Source organism: Crocuta crocuta, unplaced genomic scaffold, assembly GCF_008692635.1.
Source record: "Crocuta crocuta isolate KB4526 unplaced genomic scaffold, BGI_CrCroc_1.0 scaffold593, whole genome shotgun sequence".
NCBI classification, from domain to species: Eukaryota; Metazoa; Chordata; class Mammalia; order Carnivora; family Hyaenidae; genus Crocuta; species Crocuta crocuta.
The window spans coordinates 729,387-740,649 of NW_027529544.1; the positions used below are offsets into that span (position 1 = coordinate 729,387).

The 11,263-nt window shown below is 39.8% G+C and overlaps 1 protein-coding gene across 2 annotated transcripts in view; it reads left to right on the top strand.

Annotated features, from left to right (window-relative positions):
* The window catches only part of GLRA2 (glycine receptor alpha 2), a 175,750-nt gene that overhangs the window by 53,697 nt on the left and 110,790 nt on the right, over positions 1–11,263 (top strand). The gene's annotated exons all lie outside the window — the stretch shown is intronic.

An 11,263-nucleotide genomic window follows, 5' to 3' on the forward strand; every position in this document is an offset into this window, starting at 1 on the left:
GCACTACAGAAATAAAACTAGGTTTTTTTTCTATTCTATAAGGCCTTTCCATTCCAGAACCATGAAGAATATAATGATTCCCAGACTTAAATCCAGAGGCAATTCTATCTTTCATTCCCAGTGTAGCATATTTCAAGCTCTGAAATATCCTCACAATTGTTTTGGATTGGGTAGAGTTTGTCCTGTGGCAGGTTGGTTTCGACTTTTCCTTCATTATGGGTGTTCTGTAAAATCAGAGGAAAGATCCTTGTTGTAAAACTGGGCATGTCATTTTAGAGAAACACGGCTCTTGGCAGATTTGAACTACAGGAATCTAATTATTTGCCTGGAAAGATTTTCAATGAGCCAGACACTGTGCTGGGCCTAGAGATCCAGAGCTGAACAAGATAGGATCTCTGCCCTGGAAGGGATATAGTCTAACAAGGCAGGCAGATATAAGATAAATTAACTGATAGGAATAGATGGGGAAGAATGAAAAGAAAAGTGGCTCTAACTTTGCAAATGAATGTGTGATTCAAATATTACTAGAATTTGGGGACTGATACCTATACACCTATTTACTTGAGTCATTGGACTTGATTTAACTAGTAGGCAAGGAGTAATTATATATGTAATAGTAATAGTAAAAGTATATGCCCAGTTGCAGGTCCAACTCAAGTTTAAGGCCCAGTGGGTGACAGTTTCTGATGTTTTAAAGGTGCTAGAAAGATCTCTGCTGATGTTTCATTAGGATACATTTTTCCTCTACTCAGGCTTACAGTGCAAATACCCCTGGGAAGAGGGAATCCATTGACCTAAATTCATACTAAGCTGTAAGGAGCTGATACGAGATTTTCTTTCGTATTGTACATTTGATGTCTATGAAGAATGAGAACAAGCAAATTGGATGCCTGAGTTGAGAAATCAGGATGAAGAGGGTTAAGAAAGATACAAGGAAGGGATACAATGGAAGTACCAAAGATCAAAACATGAATTGTCTCTACCCTACACATTTAAATAATTACTTAAACATTGGTCCACATTAAAAAAAATAATGTTCAGTGGTGATGTTTTATATCTGCATTTTCTGAAATCTAAAACAAACGGATAATAGCATTTCATATGAGCAATCCCATGCTTCCTTAGCTTTGTAACTTCCCACATGGAAACCAAAGCCTAAGTTTTTGATGGCCAAACAGAACACAAAGAGAACTATGCAGTCCATTGATTTCATAGCAAGTCAGATCACACTTCCCAAGAGGTTTCCCAAAAGGCAGCAGTTTAAAAAAGAGGGGACAGTAGACCAAAACTCCACAAGTGTCCTGCAGATTCAAACACTTGAAGTTCTTTGGTAAAATTCAAGTGAAACTCTTATTTATTTATTTTTATTTTAAAGCTTATTTGTTTATTCTCGGGGTGGGGGAAGCAGAGAGGGAGAGGGGAGAGAGGAGAGAATCCCAAGCCGGCTCTATGCTGTCAGCACAGATCCCAATGCAGGGCTCGATCTCATGATTCATGACATCATGACCTGAGCTGAAGTCAAGAGCTGGACACTTAACCAACTGAGTCATCCAGGGGCTCCACAAACAAATATTTTGAATAGGAACTGAAGGTCTTAGCTCATTGTTAGAAAATTCCTATTGAGTGTTGCAGGATACAGTCTTTACTGGTGAAAAAGTGTCAAATCTATTTTTGTCTGCTTCTCTTCTGATTTCTTCTTCAATATTCACTTCCCTGATATGTTTGATCTGCTTTCTTTTTAAGTTTTTTGCTGACCCACTCCATTAAGTATTGATCATCCCTGACCAAAGTGTAAACAAGGACACACATCCTGCTTTGTACATTCCTTTCAGAGACAGTCAAATTCTAAATTCATATTACTTAAAAAGGCCTGAATCCATAGTGGAATAGTGAGGTAAGCCTTGAGTATTGTATATATTTTTGCTCAAACAATATCTGTTGAATTGAATATAATGAATTGCAGTAAAAGTCAGGGCACCATGGCATATGGTATATAATATGAAAGAAAAAAGGAGAGGGTGAGTATTTTTGGAGAGGAGCATCTTTCCTCACTTGTCCATAATGTCTTTGCTAATATTTATTTTCTTCCTTTACTTCCCATTGCTTCTGAAAATTTTCTGCCAGCATTCTGACTTTTATAGCAGCATAGGCTTATTTTTTTTTAATTTGATGGAATTATATTGCAAAATGTCTAATCCAACACCCTGTTTTACCAATGAGAAAGTGAATTCTTCCAACAAGTTAGGTGAGGTAAAATAATGGAGCCCATAAACAGGAAACCTAGGACAAGAATCAAAGTTCTTGACTTCTATTTCAATGTAATTATCGCCTACCTTCATTTACTCCAACTCAAGTCCAAAGACACAAACAAATACAATTCCAAAGAGATGTCATTTTGGAGCCAACCTTTTTGGGACTTATTTTTCAAAGAGCTATTGAGGGGAGAAGGTAAGATTTAAGATGAGAACATAAAGTATCTTCAGATTTTGTAAATGTCTGAAAAGACTTTAAATTCAAAGCACAACAATTTCAAGGTCTATTTGGTAGTTTTATATAGCATATGTACCCTGTATAGCATATCTACTTTCTGAAAAATTGTGCTATCCCAGGGATCAAAGGACTGAATAGACCCATTAAAGTCATTAAGTCAACTTCCCTACCTTCAGGAAATCTGTTGAGAACTCATTCTCATTTTAAAGACCCTCAGAGAAGGAGACTTCATATTCTCTCTTTGGATCCTATAATAAGTCACTGTAGCATTGTACAGAAACTCTTTCTTCTATAACTTAAATCACAGTTGTTACAACTTAAATCAGTAGCTTTCTCCAACATTTGTTAATGTTATAAACAAATGGCTACCATTTTTGGAAGAATGAAGGGAATTGCCTCACTGTTTTTACTTTCATACATTTTTGTCCCACTAGAGTTAGTTAGTAGACATCTGCTTGGTCACCAACACTATATCGCTGATTTGATTTTACAGTATGTTCCACTTCAGCCCCAAGATGTTTTTCATCTCCCAGTTTTCACATTGCTGTACTCTGAAACTTATGATGTTGAATGCTGTCCTGGCTATTTCTGATACCATAGCAGACAAGGGTTTTAGAGTAAAAAACTCTTGGGCTTGAATCTCTGGCCTCAGTAACTGTTGTATGACTTAGGGAAATTTGTTACTCTCTGAACTTCTTTTTCTTCAGCTTTGAAAAAGAGACGGCTTGGTTAAGAACATTAGTAGAATACAATATATATTATTGGATACAGGTCAAAGTGGCATTGCCATATACTTTAGGGCTTTTGGTATTTTCTTATAATTTAATGATAGTACCTTTTGTTCCAGCCTCTAAGACAAGAGTAAACTGCTCAAGATAGATCCCTACAAATTCCAGACAAGGATGCGATGGACCTACTCCTGGAGTGTGGCCCTATAGAGTAGGTTCTTAACCTTAGGACTAGGTGAAAACTCCAGGGGGTCCTTGAATCTCCCTAAAGTGTATGCATATTTTGTGTACTGGGGTATTCAGCTTTTTTGTTTGTCTCTTTAAGAGGAAATGGTCCTTATGGTTCTTAAGGAAGCTATGATCCTACAACTGTTAATTTTGCTTTAAGATTTATTGCATGCCTCCAGGATGGGTATGTCTGAGGTAAAATTGGTAAGGAAATATTGTTTGCTTCCAGTGTCTTCTTATTTGACCGACCAGGTACCTATGAGCTTTATGATACCCTCCAAACAGAGAGTCCTCCAAACCATAAATAATTATGGGATTGCTCCTCCACAACAGTACCTCTTATCACCAAGATATCTGTTTCCCTCGTCATCAAAAGTTATCTGACCTGAAACTCATTCTTTTATGACATTGTTAATCTCTCTTGACATGATTCATAATTCTAGGTGTGGATGATTCAGTGTTCCACCTTCCCAGTAGTACTTGAATTGTAATAGAGAACTCTTAGGGATTGACATGCCTCTCCCTCTGATGATAGATTAAGGCACCACTAAGAGTAGGTGGAGCGTAGATTTCTAGAAAGACATCCAACTGTGCTCTGCAAATAATCCTATCTAATGACCAACTCTACCCACACATATAAAAGGCCAACTTTTCTCACATAACCTCCTATCCTTGACTCAGCCTGCAGCTTGATGCAAAAACTTCAGAAGGTTCTAACTTTAGTTACAGGATGATTTTTATGGCATAGAAAAAAGTTCTCTATTTAGATGTCAGAGCTGGAAATAAAATGCACAGTGAACTAAGACCTGCCTAAATGTTACCAATGGTGATACTTTTATTATCTTACTCTCAATTTTAATGAGACACATAAGCCCATATTTCCTGTTGGAAGATAGCTATGAAAGCTGTGATTTCTTGTCTCTGTGCATATTTGGACCATGTTTATCTTTATATCCTATAATCCAGGCAAAATTACTTTCTCATTTTCCAATTCTGTGTCCAAATCCTCATTAGTTTTGTGACTTGACTTAATGCAGTAATTAATGACTGTAACATAAGCGCCCACATCAGAATTAAGCAGCGAGTTTTCAGAGAAGTGCTGGTAAATGCCATGGAAACCACAGGATTCCATTCTTCCTAGAGGCAAGGGAGGTTGGGGGGTTGGGAAGCAGTGGCATGCACAAACGCTGGTCGATTCAGCAGGAGCTAAGCAGTAAAAAGAAGGTATTTCTGGAGAGTGGCCCTCAAAAAAGGCAACACTGAGGGTAGAAGTATCTGAGTCTAGAAAGTGTGTTTTGTATATGACAGATTCTCTTAAAGTGCTGGAAAGCTCTGTTGAGCTCCTGATGGGGCTCAGAAATACACATATACATAAGGGCATAATATGGGTTCGAACACAACAGAGTAAGGATTTTACCCTTGTTTGAAGGAAATGACGGAATTGTGCAATGAAATACATGGCAGCTGGCATGACCACTTGTCCTTGACTCTTTACCTGATGGACTAGCAACAGCAACCAGTAGATCTTCCTCCTCTTGGAGGTAACTTTCCACTGCATTAACATTCATCAGAGTTTGCTCTGAAGGTGATTGTGCAAAGAACAGAATACTGAGAAGGTAGCTCAGGAGATCAGGAGCTCCACACTTCCTTGCATCATTTACTGTATCCTCCAGGCTCATAGAACTGCCTCTCTAACCCCATCAGTCATTTGGAACTTTAGTCTCCTTGTCCATAACATGAGATTGAACTAGAAAAGATTAGATAAAATCTGAGGCTCTTGTAGCTCTATCATAAGAGTGAGTCCTTTGTGTCCCTTGGGGCTTGACAGTAACCAAGAGAGGATTCTGAAATTCTTTTTTAAATAGTTTATTGTCAAGTTGCTTTCCATACAACACCCGGTGCTGATCCCCACATGTGCCTTCCTCCATGCCCATCACCTCCCTTCCCCTCCCCCCACCCCCATCAGCCCTCAGTTTGTTTTCAGCATCCAAGAGTCTCTCATGGTTTACCTCCCTCCCTCTCGCCCACTATTTTCCCCCTTCTTCTCCCCCATGGCCCTCCATTAAGTTCCTCCTAATCCTCCTATACGTGAAANACAGACAGATGGCCAACAGACACATGAGAGGATTCTGAAATTTAAGGTGCCTCTCTCAAACTAGTTTTGGATCTCTCTCTCTCTTTTTTTTTAATGTTTTATTTACTTCTAGGAGAGAGAGAGAGAGAGAGAGAGAGAGAGAGAGAGAGAGCGTGAGCAGGGGAGGGTCAGAGAGAGAGGGAGATACAGACTCTGAAATAGGCTCCAGGCTCTGAGCCGGCAGTCAGCACAGAGCCCGACGCGGGGCTCGAACCCACGAACCGCGAGATCATGACCTAAGCGAAAGTCGGACGCTTAACCGACTAAGCCACCCAGGCGCCCCCAGTTTTGGATCTTTGAATCTTTCTCTCACAAGTTGAATATTCACCTCCTGAGAAGAGGAACCTGATATTGGAGTGGGGCAGGAAGATTGGACTACCTATAGTTTAAGAGGCAGCCTTATGTTCAACATATAGTTTACATAATGACAAATACTCAATACCGAGCTCCCTATTGAGAAATTTCACGATCACAAATTAGATCATTTATACCCTCTGATTCACTCAGCAGGAGTATCCATGAGATATTATTTAAGAACGTATTCATGAATTATGGGTTTATATACTTTTAGACAATTATACAAAAATGGTTGGCTGGGACAATTACTAACTAGATATGTAGGCTAAAGGAAATTACATGGTATATTTGAGCCAGCAGAGTTGAAGGGCATGTCTGCTATTACTCATTACCTGAATTTTCTTGTGGCAGGAAGCCAAAGGAAATTCAGAGGTCCTAGTGAGCCTGTGCAACTTATGTCAACATGGGCTTTTGCCTGGTCCATAGCGCTGCCTTTGAAAGCCTCCCTGGATGGCATTAATCCCAAAACAAATACATATAATATCACCATGGCTCCTATGAGACATATGAATTACTGTAACACGTTTTCAAAGCACATAATCCAAAGGAAAGGCAGTCCATTTTAAAATGGGAAAAAATTATACATCCTCAAAGCTCAGTAGTCTCTCCAACGAGTCGATCCTTGCTTGTGGCATTTAAAATTACAAACTAACATCTGTGTTGAAGAGGATACAACATTTATCACTGGGCAGTCATTGAAAGGCAGTTCTAGGGGCGCTTGGGTGGCTTAGTCGGTTAAGCGTCCGACTTTCGCTTAGGTCATGATCTCACGGTTCGTGGGCTCGAGCCCCGCGTCGGGCTCTGTGCTGACTGCCAGCCCAGAGCCTGGAGCCTGTTTCAGAGTCTGTATTTCTCTCTCTCTCTCTGACCCTCCCCTGCTCACGCTGTCTCTCTCTCTCCTAGAAATAAATAAAACATTAAAAAAAATTAAAAAAAAAAGTCAGTTCTACACATGACACACACTCAGAGCAAGGCCATCCCATATCTGATTGATCATTTCTTTCAAAAGACAATAAAACAAATGCTTTATTTGATGTTTCATTTTAGGAGGGATACTTTGCGAAATCTGAGCAGTTAGATGAAGGATAGAAAGCGGCAAGTGAGCTGGGGATTACAGACAGAATGCTATGGGGGTGGGGAAGATGTCAGTTCTGAGATTTAGGAAGACTTGGATTCGAACTCAATCTTACTAAGTGACCATAAGAAATCATTTAACCTTTCTTTGATCTGCAATTTTTGTCAGTTCCAGACTCATACTAAATGTTCAATGGATGTCATAATAACCCCAAGTTGGCTGTAGGATAAAGGGGGAAAAGGGGGGAAGACAGCTCTCCCCATTCTCCCTAACCCAGACCCATGGACATTTCCTTATTCAGTACCTATTAACACTCAGGCCCCACTCACCTTCCATACTTAGTTTCAAACAGATGGATTCCCTCCCTGCCTTGGGTTTCCTTCCATTGGAAGACATTTGGCTTGTAACAGAAGTGATAGTTGCATTTTCTCGCAGATAATGGCTCAGGTCTCCTCTTTAGCTGCCTGTTAAGAGTACACTGAGGAACTGTGCTGGGTTTCAAAGTGTTATCTGGCCAAGGATGGAGCATCCTACCGACCAGGGCTTCTTTCTTTCTCCCACCTTTCTCAGCAGAAACAGTGGCCAGTACTCTCCACCACTGATCACAATAGAACTCTTAATGAAGTAAAATACCAACAAAGTAGCACAATTTTTCTCTCAGCTGTTAGCAGGTACAGAGTAACTTTGGTTATCTTCAAACCATATCTGCAGTTCATAAGCATTTGTTCTCTTTTGTCAAAAGTAAAATAATCCCAAACAAAATGTTAAGAAAATTACTATACAGTACTTTTAGACACGGAATGACTAAGAAAATTGCTATACAGTGCTTTTAGACATATAGTAACCAAGAACAAGTCAGTTCTCATTATTCTAATGTGTAGACTTAATAACATTTTATCTTCATGAATATTTGGGTGTATAAATAAATTCTAGATGAGAAATGGCTTTGAAATTTAAAATGTAACTAAAATGTGAACAATATTAGTTGAGTCTTTGATACTTTGAGTTTTTCTTCTGGTGGTGTCCAATTTAGCCCTCTCCTATTCAATACCTTCAAAACATTTTTGTTCAGGAAATATCAAAGCATTTGGAAAAGTTTTAGCCACAGATTTATCAGCTGCTCTCCAAGTTGAATCCAATCCATATTTGGACTTAATTAACATGGGCTAACCATATGTGTGCACATTTTCTGAAAGGACCAGGCACAGATGGGAACAGATATTGTATTTCTGTCCTTCTCAGCTAGTATTGCTCAATGCATATGGGTATTTTCTGATGCCTTTATAATGTTTGGTAAACATGGACCTTCCTAGTCAGCCACTGGCATTTTAGTCAGGGAAAAGGAAAACAGCCAATTAACCAGCAGTGATGCAATTTATCTCCTCCAAATCCCAAGGTCAACAGAGAAGAACAGGTCTTCTTCTTCTTCTTCTTCTTTTTTTGAAATTAACTAAGAGGATAGAGTCTAATTATACTGCCTAGAACCAATGTGGGATTTATGTTCTGCCCTAACAATATTGAAAAACGACTGATCTCTGGTGCCCTAGCCACACTATTCTGAGACAGGTTTTCCATCCAATTTCATCCTTCTGTTTAACAGTCTCAGTATCAAAGTCTGCTCTAGGGGATATCAGTAGGGAATCTGAGAATCCATCAACTCAAATACATAAAGGAGGAAATGACTAACGGTACTTAAAACAGTATTCTTTCACTAGTTTTGCATCTTAATAGTCATGGGAGCCTCTCGCTAAATGTCTGTTAATTATATGTAGCAGCTAAGAGTTAGAAGGTGTTTGAGCAAGGATATGTATTGAGAACTTTCTGGAACTCCTAATCATTTACACACCACGAATTTGCAATCTTTATTTATGTGGAAGGCCTTCCTCCATACAGCCACATCTGTGTTTGCCCATAGATTAGGTGACTAGGTCAGGGCTGGAGTGAGCAGGACCCTTGTCTATGTTTTACATGATGAGTGAGTTCAAAGCAGCCATTTAATTATAAAGCTTTCAAAAAAGGAGTTTAAAATTTCATTCTTTGTCTGCCTTGCCAAAGTTGGACCGATTATTTTTGTTTTCCATAGATCAAGATCCTTTTGTAGGTACCTTGGGTTTTGATTCAGGAGCATCAAATGATTACTACAAGTCCTACTTCCCTGATACACCCNCCCCAATCAGTGTGAGCACTGATCTAGGCCCCGAGGGAGTAATTAAAAGATTTCTACTTAATTCAGTTCAGGTATGTCTCACTGACATAGTCTAGAAAGATTCTTTAAATGTGTATTTGGAAACAATTTTAAAAAGTTGAAGAATAAATGCAACTCTTGGGATATAGTCCATTAAAAGAATATATACAGAAATAGTAAATTGATAATATTAAACTATAATCTCCTTCAAGGGAGAAACTGTTATTTTTTCCTTTTTTTTGAAAATTTTTAACATTCATGTATTTTTCAGAGACAGAGAGAGATAGAGCATGAGCGAGGGAGGAGCAGAGAGAGAGGGAGACACAGAATCCAAAGCAGGCTCCAGGCTCCGAGCTGTCAGCACAGAGCTTGATGTGAGACTTGAACTCACGAACTGTGAGATCATGACCTGAGCCAAAGTCTGACGCTTAACCTACTGAGCCACCCAGGCGCCCCAGAAACTATTATTTCAAGTATCTGATATGCACAGTGCCCAACAAACACTTGTCAAAAACTGCTGAATGGATGGCTTGATTACAACCCAGACAGAGTTCTGTTTAACACTAAAACCTTCACACCACAGATGTGGCACTTGCCCTCCATCCTGACCAGTACCATGAGCTTCTTAAAATTTATAGCTGAGGTTCATCCAATGCATATGACAGCCACCTCCCCAACTTCTTTTGAAACTTCTCGGTGGCTTATTTTCTAGTCCAGAGACCAGGGACAGTGGCCCGATACACTGCCACTGCCCTGACTAGAGTTCCATCGCCTACCTTTGCACATTCATGTGTTTTACTAGGCATGGATTTAGTTTCCGCTCTGCCGCACCTAGAAACTGTCCTCCTACCCTGCTTGGCATCTATGCCAGTTTCCGGGCCACACTCACCATATTCTTGGTTGCCAGTGGACTAACCTCTGTTTCACTGCCCTGACTTTACCAGCATGCCTCTCTACTGTGACTGAGGATCATGATTAATACGTCTTGTCTTACAACCCCTGGTACAGTCACACAGAACCCTACTTGAGCCGAACCGTCCTGCCCTGGCATCAAGCACAAAGTAGTATTTCCCAAAGAGAGTACTAGCATTACTGAAAAATTGCAGACCCCTTTCTCTATCTTCTTTCCTATATCCTTTTCAAAAATTTTCTCCTTTTAATCTATCATGGTGACAGTAATTAAAGTCATCCATACAGACATGCTGAAGTAGTGCTTCTTAAAATGTGCTCTAGGACACCAGCATCGGTATTACGTGCAGGTTTATTGAGAGGGCCACAGAACCTGGATTCAGATGCCCTTCAGGTGACACTTAATGCCCACCAGAATTTAAAACCCACAATGATAAAGGTATCTTGATCAGACAACCAGCCTGGCAGTGTCGTTTAATTCACTAACTCCCTAACTCTTTCCTCCCCTCTCCCCATCTGTGGGTTGTGTTAATGATGCACTTTTAACTCGACTTCTCACTTGCCCCCAGGCTAATTTCACTTAAGGTCTAAGTGGCTGAAGATGACACATTTGTTTGATACTAGATGTATCCTATCAATTCTCTCTGGCATTAGAATGTCACATGGTTCAGACATTTCAAAGTACAACTCAGAGGAGAGATTCAACAAACCTACATTATATCGTAAGGCTGTTCTTGGCGAAAGAGTGGACTGTGTTCTGGGATGTTGGATGACAAAGCCCAATGGAGTGAATAAATATCTCATTTATATACCCAGATTGCCATAAAGTTCCTATTTTAAGAAGCACTATTACTTGCACTGGAAGTTTTCATTATATTCAAGAGTGCAGGGTTGCCTGGGTGGCTCAGTAGGTTAGGTGTCCAATTCTTGAACTCAGCTCAGGTCTTGATCTCAAGGTCATGAGTTCAAGACCCACGTTTGCCCTGAGCTGGGTGCAAAGCCTACTTAAAAATGAAAAAAAAAAAGTGCAAATTGGCCTAGAAGAGGAAATTCTTTAAGCTGGTCACCTTCACTTACAGTTTAGAATCATAAAAATTTTGAGAAGGTAGGGTTGTTGGTGGGTGGAGAATGAGGCCAGAGATGTGGGCAAGGTCAAA